General features: G+C 39.6%; 1 protein-coding gene across 16 annotated transcripts in view; it reads left to right on the top strand.

Moving 5' to 3' along the window:
* LOC149230523 (hypersensitive-induced response protein 1-like) overlaps positions 1-16,332 on the top strand; it is a 76,936-nt gene that overhangs the window by 10,046 nt on the left and 50,558 nt on the right. For 10 of the 16 annotated variants that reach the window (XM_089378994.1, XM_089378989.1, XM_089378990.1 and 7 more), the window contains 2 exons: positions 11,012-11,073; positions 11,163-11,259. The exons of 2 other annotated variants lie outside the window; for them this stretch is intronic. The gene's annotated coding sequence lies outside the window, so the exon portion shown is untranslated. Of the gene's footprint in view, positions 1-3,581; positions 3,821-11,011; positions 11,074-11,162; positions 11,260-11,956; positions 12,382-16,176; positions 16,199-16,332 lie in introns of those variants that run through there. 4 more of the 16 variants (XM_089378993.1, XM_089378988.1, XM_089378997.1 and 1 more) reach the window with 4 other exon arrangements.

Below are 16,332 nucleotides of genomic sequence, written 5' to 3'. Positions count from 1 at the left end.
TTATACTATTAAGTTGATTTTGTATTGTTTGCATGAAAGGTGCATGATTTTCCCATGTTAAAGGAATGAGGTTCTGATAAATGTTTCCTTGTGGTTGTGGTTCTACACTAATGTTCTTCAAGCAGGGAAATATTATACCAATTGTACCAATGAATTATTAATGTTGTGAGGATGATATAGGTTTCCCTGTATAGGCCCATTATGGTTTTGAGCCATCATTGTTTCAACTCATTGGTCAAGCCAAAGGTTAGATTAGGTTAACACAAAGTATTATACATGTGCCCAATGTTTACCCAAACCAACAACACAGTTGTAACCAAAGTATTTTAGTAATGTATGTACAAGATGGTTACAATTGTGTTGTTAGTGTGGGTAAACATTGGGCGCAAGTATAATACTTTGTGTTAGTCTAATCTAACCTTTGGCTTGACCAATGAGCTGAAACAATGATGGCTCAAAATCACAATGGGCATGTATAGGGAAACATGTATCATCCTCACAACACTAGTAAATTCATTGGTACAATTGGTATAATGAGGTGCATACACCTCATTTAAATGAATGTAAGCATGCATGGAAGTTTTCATACTAGTAGTTGTATGCCAGAAGGAGAATACATAACTATATATATATATATATATATATATATATAAACATTGTTGAATTATGTGTTGAGGTTTTGGGCTTAATGTCTGCAAATCATAGCCATGACTGTGTATAGTGAGTCTGATACGTTAGTAGTGTAAGGGCCAAACACTACAATTGAAATGGCCCTGTAGCGTTAAATTAGTCATAGGCTCGCGTCGAGCAATTTAGGCCTGTGCACAAGTGTATTATCAAATATGCGTGTATATGTCTGCAAATCATAGCCATGACTGTGTATAGTGAGTCTGATACGTTAATAGTGTAAGGGCCAAACACTACAATTGAAATGGCCCTGTAGCGTTAAATTAGTCATAGGCTTGCGCCGAGCAATTTAGGCTTGTGCACAAGTGTATTATCAAATATGCGTGTATATATATACATATCAATGTTATGGAGCATTGGGGTTTAGGGGCAAGCATGGTCCAGGAGTAACCAACATTAAGCCCTAAGTGGAGACTCGTATGCACTGTATTGAAGGCCTTAGCCCTAAGGGCCAAGTTGTGACCCATATAACCACACATCATGGCCAAGGGCAGAACCTAGGCTTGATTGGATGGTGGAGATTGGCTGGAGTAATTGATGGGTGTGGCAAATAGCGCAACACCCCCCTCCCCTGTGACGTTAGCAGGGGGGAGTCCTGTTTCGATCGTGACAGTTGAATGCGCTGTGGGAGATCGACGACTAGGAGATTGGCAGGGCCTCCCCCCTGTGATGTTAGCGAAGGGAGGGTGTGGCCATGCAAACCGTCAGATGGCCTGATTGACTGTGAGTCATCAGATTGTGACACTAGAACTGTGAAGGTGGAACTAGGATAACAGACCCCTCTAGTGACGTCAGTGAGGGGACGGGGAGTGTGCTATTGCACACTAGTTGTATGATACATCAAATGAGTGGGAACCATTGGATCGCTACCCTATAACCGTGAGGTGGAACTAGGATAGCAGACCCCCCTAGTGATGTCAACAAGTAGAGGGGGGTGTGCTATTGAATGATGGCCATCGATTGCATGGTTTAATGTGGGTTGTTGACGGCGAAGGGTCGTGTGTGTGCGTGTGTAATGCTTTACATGGGGCGCCACTTATTATATAATTATAATTATATGGATGGTACACCCACAGGTAATGGTGGGGAGTAAAACAAGGAGTAATGTATTGGGACATGCCATGTGGGTACCACGCGGGTGCCATGTGGCAGGATAAGTGAAGTGGTACTTTTGAATTATTAAGACTTTAGAGGTCCATAATTTGCAACCGTGGAGTTCAAATTGGACAAAATTTACATTGCTAGAAAAGTCTCAATGAGAGAAATATGATGATGACATCCAAATTGAGTTTTGAGGAACTTAGAAGAGAAAAAAAAGATATTTTTTTTACCCCATTTCTTTGAATTATTAAGACTTTAAAGGTCTATAATTTGCAACCCTGGAGTTCAAATTGGACAAAATTTACATTGCTAGAACAGTCTCGATGAAACAAATATGATGATGACATCCAAATTGAGTTTTGAGGAATTTAGAAGAGAAGAAAAAAGATATTTTTTTTACCCCATTTCTCCAATTATATGAAAAAAATTGGTTTAGCATAATGAACACATCCCCAAAATTAAGAAGTGTGTTCACCTAACCTAATGAACTAAAATGATAATATAATACAATTGATAATGATACAACTTTAATAACTCCCTTTGAAAAAATCTATAAACAAAGACCTCATCAATACTATCCTACTTGCCTCAAAATTTCTTAAATAAATTAGAACCATTCATATAATTTTATTTTAATTCAAAAACAAAAAATCTTATTATCATATTCCAAGATATCTATTCCCATAATTATCCCAACAAATAAATATCAAAAATAAAAATAAAAATAAACACATCTATTCCCACAATTAACCCTTCAGATAAATATGGAAAGGACTAAACACACGTCTCTTTCAGAGGTTATTCAGACTGTCAGCTGTCAATGATTCAGAATTAAAAATAAAATATGTGGATTTTTAATATCCACAGAAGTCCTTATAAGGTAAAGGATCGATGGGATTTTTAATAGTCACGGAAGTCCCTATAAGGTAAAGGATCGATGGGAATTTTCTTAACATTTTCTATTAAATTAAATTTGGCGAATTTTTTTGACATTTTATAAAACATTAAATAAAGTAAAAAAAGTGGTCCGTTAAATTACTTTTCAATTAATATATGTTTTGGCCACTTTTAAGGATCGATGGTAATTTTCTTAACATTTTCTATTAAATTAATTTTGGCGAATTTTTTTGACATTTTATATAACATTAAATAAAGCGAAAAAAGTGGTCCATTAAATTACTTCTCAATTAATATATGTTTTGGCCACTTTTAATTAATAGATGGTTTAGTGTTTTTTCTATCTAATTAAAATAATATATAATTTTAAATAAAGTTGTGATTTTTTTATTATTATTTTTCATTAAATATATATGTATATATATTATTATCAAAATTATACTTTTAATTATAATACTTTAGAATTTAAACATTCTATTTTTATTTACTTTTTTATCTAAAAAATATTTAGAGCATTTGGTGATTATTAATGATTTTAGACCAAAATAATTAGGTCTCAAGCAGAAGAATTTGTTGAAAAGTGGCTAGAATTCGGGTAAAAAAATTTCAAAAAAATCTTGTATAGGCAGTGTTTGAATCGTGTTTTTATGGTGGAAATGGATTCACCACCATCAAAAACTTTTAAGACACCTAAAATTTTGAAGTTTAATAACTATAACTTGGATTTACAAAAATTCTTGCGGAATTTTCGCTAAGCAACTCCTCCGCCTCGTTAGACTACCCGTTTTCCCTAACATCAAATTTAGCGATGGGATCTTTTTTCTTTTTTATATTTAATTAAATGTTTAGAGTACGCCATACGGAAAACTAGTATTGGACAGAACTTCTTTGTTGTACAGCAGAATTTCCATACACGTTTAAAATTGTAGAGTATATACATTGAATATATATCATCGCGGCAACCACCTTGTTTCCAAACCGCTACAGCCCACAGCGTTTCGAAACCAGAGGACTCTGTTAGAGCAGAGGCTGCATGGTATACGATCCCCAGACTCCCATTCGCCTTAATTTAAAGCGTGGAATGCATTCTTCGGTTAAATTCTGACATTTCCACTGTTTAGCCGTATCAATACAGGTAATTCTGGTCTCCCGCTTTAATATTTAGGAAAATTTCTCGCTGTGCTAATTTTGACCTAATCCAATAACATATCTTGAAATTTCTTCTCAACGGCTTTAATTTCCCCAATTCGGACTAAATATTGACAATATTTGGTTTCTATGTCATTGCGTTTGCATAACTTTTCTTAATATTTAGGGAATTATTCGTGCGGAGAAAGTTCAGGGGGAATTCAGTCGGTTCAGCTAAAAAAATCATTCAAGTTTACACTATCGATTTCCTCGAAATTTCTCAAAATTCGATATAAGCGAATCTTCGAAGCACACACTTTATTGCAATATTAGTTGCGTCTAAATATTTTGATGTCACGAGTCTAAACGTTCTTTTATCAACTTTTTCCGGTAATCATATGGGAATACCGCGATGCAATTATGGGTGAAATCGCTAATTTATATTTAAATTATTTTATAGTTAAATTACTTTTTAATGCATTATAAGAGTTTAAACGTGTTTTTATATATATATTTTTTATGGTAATTATATAGGAATACAGTGATTGAATTGTTGAATGAAATTGTTATTTTACATTTTAAATCACTGTTTATATTGTTTAATATATAAATTTTATACAACAATGGTTGTTACATTACAGTTCAAAGCTCTGCAACCTGCGAGATCCGCATTTTGCGCGATTTGAAGCCTGGGAGCGCGTCCACTTTTTGCACGCTCTGAACCTGCGAGCGCGTCCGCCGAGGGCTTTGCTGCAAACTGCGGCCGGCCTGGCTAGGTCTGCTAGCTCTTTAGGGAGGATCTGACTCCCCCACAGGGGCCTCCCTCTCCTCCTCTGCCTTCTGCCACTGAGGCCTTCAAAACCTTGCTGGCCTCTCTGCGCAAGAAGAAATGCATGGAAGCTGCAAAGTTTGTGAAAAAACTAGAAGATATCCCTGAGATCGCTCTCCCGCCAGAAGGATTGATTCAAGTAGCCTTGTCTCTCGCAGATCGTGCTCTGGTCGGTCAGTTTACAGGGCTTTGGCATTCCCCAAAATCAATTGAGAACTGGGTCGCCAGGTACTGGGCACTTTTGATAAAAAACAAGGTAACCTCTTACTTCTTCGGAAGAGGATATTTTTTGTTTGAATTCTCTGCAAAAGAGGACAAAGATCTCATTTTCAGGAATGGCCTGTACTTCATGGGCCCTCAAGGTCTGTATTTAAATAAATGGACGCCAGACTTCGATCTGGCGGTGGACGTGCCAACAACGGTCCCGGTGTGGGTGAGACTCCCCAACCTTCCAGTTCACTGCTGGAACTGGGATTCTCTGAAGCACATAGGAAATACCCTTGGAAAATTTATAGACAAGGCCAACAACAAAGATCAGTATGACTGTGCCAGAATCTGTGTGGAGGTAGATCTGGAGGTCGGACTACCGGAAGCCATCAAAATAGTTGTAGGTCCCTGGACTCATGTACAGAAACTGGATTATGAGCAGCTGCCGTTCAAATGCCGGAAGTGCCACGTCTACGGACACTTTGCCAGAGACTGCCCGTCCAAAGGGGTGGAAGAAAAAGGGAAGGAAGATGGATGGAACCAGGCAAAGCGCTCCAAAAATTTTCATAAGAAGAATGCAAATGTTAACGCTAAAGCTCCTCAAGAGGGTCCTACTCAAAAACCATCCATGGAAAGCCAAGGAAATAAATTCGAGATCCTTGGATCTGAAATCATGAACACCCAGGAGACAGAAATCCCAAAGGAGGCCTCTCCATCTAAAGCCTCCCCCTCCACCAAAAGTGTACCAGAGAGATCCAAGGGGAGGATATCAGAAGAGGAGGAGGAAACCCAAGAGTCCGAGGAATCGGAGGAAGAAGGGGAAATAGGTGAATCACAGTCTTCTCCGAGAAGATCTACAAGAGGACGCAAGTCTGCAAAGGAAAAAAGAGAACAAGAAACTTATAAGGACAAGCTCCAAGGCAGCCAACCAACGTTAGAGAAACTCCTAGCAAAAACCCCGAAGATGACGAGGATTCAATCCCAGGGCTCCAAGGGAGCCCATCACGACAAAAATAAATGATGAAGATAGTCTCCTGGAATTGTAGGGGAATGGGCACCAAAGCCAAGGAAGAAGCAATGAACAACTTAATAAGACTGGAAGCCCCGGACATCCTTCTCATCCAGGAGACTAAATTGGAGGACTCAGCTTTCCTCCAAGCAAGCAAAATTTTTTGGAAAAAAGACGGAGCGCATGCAACCTCTACCCGTGGAGCTTCGGGAGGACTTGGGACGCTCTGGAATCCTAATAAGTTCTTATTAATCTCTGAGTTCCTGAATACTCATTGGATTTTTTAAAAAATGCAGCATTTAGAATCTAAGGAAATTATTTGCCTGTTCAATGTATATGCTCCTAACAATGCAGGTGAGAAAAAAATATGTTGGGACTCCATCAAAAGCTTGGCAGATCTAGAGAATCTGGAAAATATAATCATAGCTGGAGATCTCAACCTCACCCTCCTCTCGTCAGAAAAAAGAGGAGGTAGTATCGTCAGGGATCCGGCAAGAGAATTAGCGGAAGACCTCATGCAGGATTGGGATCTGATAGACATTAAGCCGATTGCTGGTAAGTTCACTTGGTCAAATAAGAGAGTTGGTCTGGGTTACATAGCGGCAAGACTTGACAGATTTATGGTTCAAAGTTCCTTCCTGCTTCTTGGATTAGAGGCTAGAATGCGCATTCTCCACAGCAGTGTTTCAGATCACAAGCCCATTAGCCTAGAGCTGCTGACCCCCAAGGATTTGGGGCCTATACCTTTCAGATTCAGCTCACTCTGGACCAAAGAGGCAGACTTCATGGAAAAGGTCAGAGACTGCTGGAAAGAACTAGTCAAGGGCTCCACTTTTTTTGTTTGGGAGGAATAACTTAGAAGGTAAAAGCCATGCTGAAAAATTGAGCTAAGACCTTGCCCAACCCTGCTGCTAAAAGGAAAAAAATCCAAAGTGCTCTAGAAAATCAACATCTCCATCTAGAAGCAGCTGAAATTACCAAAGTTGAATTGGAAAAGGAGGCCCAACTTCAGCGAAATTTCCACAAGGCCTGTTTGGCAGAAGAAGAATACTAAAGGCTTAGGTCCAGTAGTCTTTGGCTCAAATCTAGCGACAGAAACTCCTCCTTTTTCCATAAACAAGCCCAAGCCAGAAAAGGCGGCAATTCCATCTCTGAAATAAAAGAAGATAACTGCACCTTGAAGGATTTTGCCAACATTAAAAAGGCAGCATCAGAGCATTTTGAGAAGCTGTATACGGAAGACATAGAGGCTGGTCAAAATAATAATCTGCTGGATGCTGTCCCCAGCCTTATCACTTCCAGAATGAACCAGGCACTTGAAGATAAAATCTCCCAAAATGAAGTCAGGGAGGCCCTCTTTGCAATGGACCCTGATAAAGCCTCGGGACTGGACGGTTTTACTCTTAGATTTCTCCAGACTTGTTGGCAGATTGTTGAGAAGGAGTTCTACAAAATGATCCAGAAGTCCCAAGAATGTTAGAAAATTGGAGGTTGCACAAATTCAGCGTTTCTCACCCTCATCCGTAAAGAAAAAGGTGCAAACTCTTTCAGTAGATTTCGCCCAATCTCCTTATGCAATATTGGGTACAAAGTGATAGCTAACAGGTTGAAGAAAATTCTCCCCAAAATCATCTCGGAGAACCAAGGTGGATTTATTCATGGCAGGCAGCTTGTGGACAACTTCGTTCTGGTCCAAGAGGCGATTCATTCCAGCCTCCATCGAAAGGAAAAAGGTATGGTTATTAAACTAGATCTAGCAAATGCTTTTGATCGTGTTAGGCATAGTTTTTTGTTTGATGTGTTGCACAAACTGGGGTTTGGTCAAAGTTTCATCAAGTGGATTAGAGCCTGTATTTCGAATCCTTGGATTGCCCCCCTGGTGAACGGTAGGGCTGCTGAGTTTTTCAAAGCATCTAGAGGGCTAAGGCAGGGGTGTCCCCTCTCACCCCTCCTATTCGTGCTACAGGCTTCTGTCCTCAGCTTCTATTTAGGGAAAAAACAACAAGATCAAGACATCGCTGGCCTGTGCATTGCAAGAGGGGTAAAGAGCATCAACCACGCCCTCTTCGCTGATGATACCTTGCTGCTGGGGGCTGCATCTCCTCATTCTGCAATAAAATTTAAAGAAGTGCTGGAAGACTACTGTAAGGCTTCGGGCAGCGTATTAAATAATGGCAAATGCCATATCTACTGTTGGAATATCCCTGCTTCAACTGCAAGCTCCATTGCCAGGTGTCTAGGCTTTGCAGCCTCTACATCTTGGTCCTCATTTAAATATCTTGGGTTGCCCATCTTTCACAAGAGGGCCTTGAGCAAAGACTGGTATCCCCAGATAGACAAATTCAAAGCAAAAATGCAGGCCTGGGGATCCTCCTGGCTCAACATTGCCGGAAAATTAGTGCTTAGCAGCCTTCCGCTATTCAAATTCTCTGTTTTTTTGGCGCCTGTGGGAATCATCAAAAAGATGGAGGAGCTAATAAGAATTTTTTTTTGGAAAGGAGGTAAACAAAATGAGAAGAGGATACCCCTAGTCAACTGGGAAATTGTCACCAGACCGATTCAGGAGGGAGGACTGAATTTCAAAGACCTCAGTGTTCAAAACTTAGCCATGGGAGCCAAATTGATTTGGAAAATCATTGCTCCAAATCCAGGTTGGGTCCAATTTGCACTGTGGAGGAAATACTTCAGAGGATCGAGACTTAGATGCCTGGAACAACCCAAAAATCAATTCAGAACCCCCTTCAGCATGATCAGCAGCAAAATTGGCTCACTGATAAGAAACCATTCCTTTTGGATTCCAGGAAATGGGAAACGCATTAACCTGTGGAATGACAGTATACTAAATAGACCCCCGCTGGCAGACTCGGGATCCATGACAGAGCTAAAATGATGGATGACAGAGGCTAGCATCAGCACGCTATGGGACCTCTCAAATTGGAATGGTGATGTTTGGACTCGCTGTTCCAGCGCCCAGTTCCACCTGCCTTACAAACAGAACTGGCAATGTTCTTCACGAGGATGCACGGGCTGGCTCCTATACATGCACGCAGACAGGACGTGAGAGGTTGGGGCTCGAAACTGGCAGGTTACACGGTGGCTCAGGGCTATGCTAAGTGTTTGGAGCGGCCTCACGTGCCTCCCAATCCAGCTCCCTGGGTAGGCATTTGGAAACTCCCTTCAATTCCAAAAGTGGATCACTTCTGCTGGCTTCTTTGCCACCAAAAAATTCTAACTGAAGACAGGCTACAGAAAAGGGGCATCGCTGGACCTTCAAGATGCTCGCTTTGCAAGGAAAGCTCGGAATCTGCCCTTCACCTCATGATAGAGTGCAAATTCGCAGTTTTCGTCTGGCAGGAGCTTCTTGGTTCATGGAATTATAAGTTCATCTTCCCCTCCTCTGTTCCGGACCTGTTTGCGGGCTGGATGGCCAGATATCCAGGCCCAAATCCAAAAAATAAAATAGTCAGGGCAGCTTGGAGTGCTCTGCCTAAATTCATCAGCTGGCAAGTCTGGCTGGAAAGGAATAGAAGGATATTCCGAAATAAGGAACAGGACTTCAGAATAGTTGCCAATTCAGTGAAATGTCAGCTAGTTGAGTGGCTGGGAGACAAAGGAGATGATTCTAATCTAAGCCAGCAGGACATTGATTTGGGAACTGCCCTTACTTTCAAATTTCAAAAATCGAAAAGCACACCTACATCTCTCAAAGACTGGCAAATCAGGAAAAACGAAGAAGACTTTCAATCTTGGCTGTCCAAACAAAAACTTCCCTCTCTTTTCTTTGATGGGGCAGCCAAAGGAAATCTAGGCATTGCTGGAGCTGGAGGGCTCATCATAAATCCAGATGAAACATCTTCACACAGATTTGCCTGGGGATTAGGCCATTCCTCAAGCATACAAGCTGAAGCAATGGCCCTTTTTCAAGGAATTAAACTTCTCAAAGAGCTGGGCCTCAAGGAGGCAAATGTCTTTGGGGATTCCCAAGTTATCATCAAAGCAGTGGCGACCAATTCTAATCCAGTGGACCTGCAGCTCGCAAGGATAATTACAAGGATTAAAGGAATGGCAAAGTCACTGAAATTGAAATACTTTCATGTCTTGAGATCAAATAACAAAGAAGCAGACATTGAGGCAAACAAGGCAGCCTAGTTAGTTGCCGGAACTATTCTTAGAGATAATGAAAGCTTTTGGGACCCAATCCCCTAAAGAGCCATGTTTTACTGCATACTATTGAAAAAGTTTGTTTGCATTTTTAAGCTCGGGATTTCAGCAGCAAAAGTTCACTATATAAAATGTAAAAAGAGGAGCCTGATAAGCGTTGGCGCTATGTTCCTCTTGCTGGAGAGACATGCAGAAATCTGTCACTCTTTTTGTAACCGAATTTGTGGCTCTTTGCCAATCAGTTAATGAAATCCCATAACCGTTTTTGTAAATATATATATATATATATATATATATATTTTATACTGTTTAATATATAAATTGATTCAATGCCCTCAGATCTTTCTGAATACTTGAATTATACAATCTCAATTTCAACAGTTAAAATATGGCATTTGAATAAATTTGCTACAAGATTTACCAGATTTCAAACAAAGGCATCAAAAATACATTCTGAGAAAGGTGAAAACGTAGAACGTCTCGTCTACCCTCTTATTAATTCAAATTAACTGGCCGTTCCACCTAATAAACACTTTCCATATACGGACTGGTATTTAGGTTTGCTTTTCTTTTCAGTTATAGGTTGTGGTGAATACATACCGAGAAAGGTGAAAAACGTAGAACTTCTTGACTGCGCCGTATTCCTTCGAATTAACAGGCCGTTCTACCTAATACGCACTTTCCAGATGCGGACTGTTATTTAGGTTTGCTTTTTCTTTTCGTTATATGTTTCTCGTGAATCGACGGCATAAGAGTCCGAGGGCGCTGTTTATCTTTAATTTTTGCTGGAATGATCTGTGTGTGTATATTTGTCGTTGAATTATCATTAAAATAGGTGAAATCGTTGGTTAGTGAAATGGACAATATAGTTAGATCTGGACTTGGTTTTTTAGTTTTATCATTCCCTTATACGGAGAGATATACATAACACTTGCCATGCGCTTCCACGGAGAAGCTTTGACTAAAACTTTCTAGTTTCTGGAATTTTTCAGGAAGCTCTTTGTTGCCCAACGTGTTCTTAGTGTTTGCACTTGGAAAAACTCGCAGACATAAGGTAAACCCGATATCTGAGTATTTTTACTCGTCAAATTCATTGTGCGCATTTGTGGATATATGTAATTGACCGGCCTACACATATTTCAGGTCGGGAATCGGCTCTTAGCAGTGTGCATCGTGTTTTTTGACATCTCAGTCTTGTGAGTCATTTTTCAAACGATTTCAACAGCTTGTTACGCATCAGGTATGATGAGCTCTCAACCTCTTTGAGTATTGACAGTTTTGAATTACAATGGAAGATTGTGGTTCATTTCAAATGTTAAATGAAATTCAGAAGTAAGATGAAACTAGTGACTGGCAAAGGGCTTTGTCTTTCCTATGCCCTATTTGTCTAAGATAGTTATTCCCCTGTTCGTTAAGATGTACTGCCAAATTATGTACTCAACATTGTCATCTGAGGTTATTTTCTTAGATGATGGGCATGGTCTTGTTAAAGCTCAGCGTACCATTCTTATGATCAACTGGATTTTACACCAACCTTATGAATCTCCTAGGCTTAGTGTGTTAGGATGCCAGCGACGATGATGGGAAATTGTGCTCCTCCCTCAATTCCCTGGGGCCGCTGAATAAGTTGTGGCTCGGAAAATTACGAACAGTAGATAGTTGCTCGAATATCCTGTGTCATTGTGGATTCATCTTACATGTGATGAATAGATTGATTGATTGTTAGATACTCTACGGTTAAGCATTGAGTTCTTGAAGAATTTAGAACATGTATAACTTATCAACACCAGTGGCTAATTTTGATGCTCAAAGGCATATAAGTAACAAGGTCTATAGAGTTGCTTGCGGAGATTATTTTGACTAGGAATTTTGTTTATTTATTCATGATTCACGCTTTTCTTTAATTCACATATTTTTTCTATATTTGGAAACCGCAGTGGTATGGAAATCCTAAAAGGATGGGCTGGAGGTGAAGTGCCATTACTAGTGTGGTGGAATGTTTAGTACCTATTAAAGTGCTTGGACCCAGTGCTGTGAAGATGGATACAGACACATAATGCATTGGCTGAACCAAGTATTAGAGTTTTACCTCTGCTCTTCTGAAGGTGTTCATCATTCAGCACTAGCAGCACAGCAGTCGTGGTGTGTGTGCAGGTGGGTTGAAGGTGCGGTCAAGAGCAGCATCAGCATGACACAGTGGAGACTGTAAAGTTTACCTGTTGTTCTGATTCCTGAAGGTGTTTATCCTTCAGCAGTACTTCAGTTCAGCATATCTGTACAGCCTGTACTGTCGGCAGATCTGTACAGTCTCTAGGTCCATGCAGTAGATTGCAGTTTGTGTGAGGCTACATCAGCATTATAGGTATCTTATGGCTGTTGTATGCATGCATCCTTGTCCTAATTTGAAAGTGTTTTCCAGACTTAGATAGAGCTGTAATTAGCATGCTTTTCTAGTTTAATTTAGATGTTGGCTTTAAATTAGAAGTGTTTTTCTCAGTTCTGTTTTAGGAACGGATCTATCTTTAGGAAGAATGCATAGTAGAGATACATTCCAGATTTAGACTAGGGTGCATTTTCCTTGGTAGGAGGCGCTTTATTCTAGGCAGTCTCTCAGAGGCAGGTTATGTGCTTTATCATAGGCAGATTTATTGCTAAGGTTACTCTACATAAGGCATTATGCGTGAAATGTCTTTATTTTGTAAACCCTAGCCTATCTGTAATGTCCCCGAGGGATGGAGTAGCCTATTGATCCCTGTAGGCTATAGTCCTCAATAAAGGGGAAAACCCCAAAAATACCCAATGTTGGGCAAGTTTTGGGGCAGCTAGGGCAAAAAAGCCCAATTAATTACTGAATTAATTTAAGAGAAAACCCCCTCATGGAAATATATTAATAGAAGAGGCTTAGAAGCACTTGAGGCATGATTTGGATTGGATTATTTTAATCTTTGTTTTGTTGAGCCTGAGGCCCTTAGGTTTTAAGACGTCAACTTCTCTTTTGGACTAGTTTCGGTGGAGGTGATCCCACCCTACCTAGTCACTTTCCTTTATTTTTCTATTGATTTCTTTGTTTTGGCACAAGGTTATTGGAGGAAGTTTTATGGACTAAGGAAGATTATCAAGCTAGTCGAATCCCTCTCTAAGGCAGCCTCTGAAGCAAGATAAATTGAGTCTATTTTTGAGGTCAAGCAAACAATAGTGAGGTTCCGTGAGTTGCTCGACATAATTCTTATTCATGAGACCAACAAACCTCCTGAGGCCAACTGAAGGTCATTCCAACTCAATTTGAAGGGTGTTTGTGCCATTGCGGAGGACTCTTACTTTGTTGTTACAGGCCGAGGGTTTTTTGTGTTTTTGGAGTAGTCCGAATTAATTGAAGTAGGCCGAGACCCTTTGAGATCAGTCAAGGCATTCTATGATTTTGTTTATATCAAGGCTCTTGTAACCCTCCTAAATACCTTGAGGTCATACGAGGGTCAAATTCTGTAAGTTCGAGGTACATTCTGTGTAGACCATCACCTCCTTGTGGCAGCCAAAATTCCTGAAGCAGTCTGTGCAAGTCAAGTTTCTGTAGCAGTTTTCATATGGTAATCCAAGCGTATTGGAGATCGAGTTTGGTCCTCTAAATTGTTTTGGATTCCTGTTGCGGATCAATGTACAGACACGAATTGACCCTCCTAAAATAACATGCATTTTCTGAAGCCAATCCCACAGGGCCAAGATCCTGAAGTATACACGAAACTAGTAGCAGAGTAGACGAGTGCCTAAGGAAATAGGTACGAGATCATTGGAGTGGTTTGAGGCAGAAAACTGAGTGCAGACTTGGGGCAAAAACTTGGGTAAATTGATTAGACAAGGGTCGTGTAGGGTCAGTAGTTGATAGAATTTGGATTTCTGGTTAGGGCATCATTGCGCAGTCAAATTTGGTTTTGGTCAGTCATTAAGCGTGGATCATATCATGTGTGAATCTGTGACATTGTACCATATTATTCTGTGGAATTGGTGAATAACCCATTGTGTTGTTGGGTTATTACATTGTTGATTGGATGTTTGAAAACATTGTATGCTACATTGCTCTGTTCAGTCTAACGCATCAACAAAAAAGTAAACACTACTCATTGAAGAGTACATTAATTGTATAAAATTAATTGTTGTATTGAAAAAGGAAATTCCGTTGAAATCTTCTTATCTTAAGAAACCCTAGGGCAAAAATTACCCTAGATCATTACATTATCTTCTTCTGTAGAAGAAAGGCACTAGGAAGTTGGTTAATTCAATGAGTGAGTGTTTCTAAGAGTCGAGAGGTAGTTTTCAACTTTTGTGGGAGTGATGGTATCTCTTTTGTGATTGAAATTAATCTATGCGTGTGACTCTGTGAGAGGCACTAGGACCTGTGATAGGTTTTTGGATGAGATGCCTAATATCTTTTATTGAATGGAAGGTTGTTTTGGCCTATGATAGGTGATCCACATCCGAGATAGGTTGTTGATTTGATTTTCATTTTAGCTGATTTGTTTGGTTTTAGCCTAAGTTGCATGAAACATGGAAATGTCCACAAGTTTCCGAAATGGGAATGCTTGGAAATGTGATGCCTCCAAAATGGAAATGTTGTAACACTGTTGATTTGATTTTCATTTTTATCGGATTTGTTTGGTTTTAGCCTAAGTTGCATGAAACATGGAAATGTCCGAAAGTTTTCCGAAATGGGAATGCTTGGAATTGCAATGCCTCCAAAATGGATACGTTGTAGACACACAATGTTATGCCTCCAAAATGGAAACGTTGTAGACACACAATGTTATAGGAATTGCCTCATTGCTCTGGACCATGAAACCTTGCTTCGAGCGTGAGCACTATAGGAGCACGCTCCCAAAAAATAAAACTGCGCTTCGACATCAATTTTTGTGCCCCCTAGAAATTTGGAACTGCCACACTCTCGCACATTCTCCCATGTGCCAAACCAAACTCTTGTACACGCCACACTCTCATCATGCTCCCTGAACACCCCCTAAAGTGGTCTGGATCCTCCTTGGGCACTCCCTAATGGTATCCTTTTATTTCAATTTTTAACATTACCATTAATTGTTTTAAGATGTTTGAGAGTGGTTCCAACTTCATAAGACTTCATATGGAGAAAATGAAATTTCATATCCCGTTCAAAATTAACTAAACTTGGCCATTTTCATGATATCAAGATTAATGAGATAATGACATTTCATTGGATTCTATCACATATGAGGGTATGTGATTGGCATTTAATCAAGAACATCAAGCCCTGTATATACCCTAGTGTTGATTGTTAAACTCCTCTGTCATGGGCTTAGCAAAAATATACTCTTTGCTCAAACCAAAATCATTGATTAGGCATGTTGAGCTTTTTCTACCATATTTTAAGACTTGGATTAGGTAGGTTGATCCAAAAATGGGTGATGTCAATTGATGTCCCTAGAGAATCAAGGTAGAAGCAAATGCTAGACAAGAGGAAAAGAATGAAGGATGATACTAATGATAGGGATCTCAATATAGGCGATGGTGGAACATGCATGGCAATGCTATCCCACAACTACAACATTTGGCAACATGGGTGCTTTCATAATAGGTGAACACTTCTTCTGGAGAGAGGTATTTAGCAACTAGCTTAGTTTATTGTTTGGACCTTTCAGTCTTCATATTTTGGTGTGTAGATGGCCTATTTTGTAAACATAACTATTTGGTCATGTTATTGTTGACAGTTGCTAGATAACTTATTTCATTCCATAAGTTAATGGTCTACTTTCTATTATATGCTTTAAATTTGTATGTTTGTTTGTAATTGATAGAATCTAGGTTCTTCATGTTTGATGCTTGAATGATTAATCTTTAATGCACTATGGATGCCAGTTCTATCTTCATTAATGTACAATTATGCATGTTTTCATATATTCTATAACTAATGTTTCCATGGATGGCTTTGATACCAAATTTGCAGACATTATTACATCACAGTAGATCGACCTTGAGAAGATGCGTCTACAAATTATGGACTTTGATTGAAAGATTGAGAAAAATATTTCTCATATAGCAAGATCAAGTTACATCTGCGAGATATAGAGGATATGTCTAATTTCACTTACAGACTCCTCTTGACTAAAATTGACTCCCCCAGCGAGGACTTTGAGGATCTATTTATAACTTCTCAATAGGTAAACCCATTCGAAATTACTTACAAATGCCAGTTTCTAAAAGATGCTCAGACAGTCCTTAAAGTGGGGTATTGGGTAAGATTTGATATTATCTCATCCCTTAATGGTCTTCTGACATATGAGGACCCACTTAG

The sequence above is a fragment of the Pinus tabuliformis genome, chromosome J (assembly GCF_031772625.1).
Source record: "Pinus tabuliformis cultivar Carrire ecotype Pingquan chromosome J, CPIR1, whole genome shotgun sequence".
Taxonomy (NCBI): Eukaryota; Viridiplantae; Streptophyta; class Pinopsida; order Pinales; family Pinaceae; genus Pinus; species Pinus tabuliformis.
The sequence above is the reverse complement of the archived record's forward strand: the minus strand, read 5'-3'. Positions and strand labels throughout refer to the sequence as shown.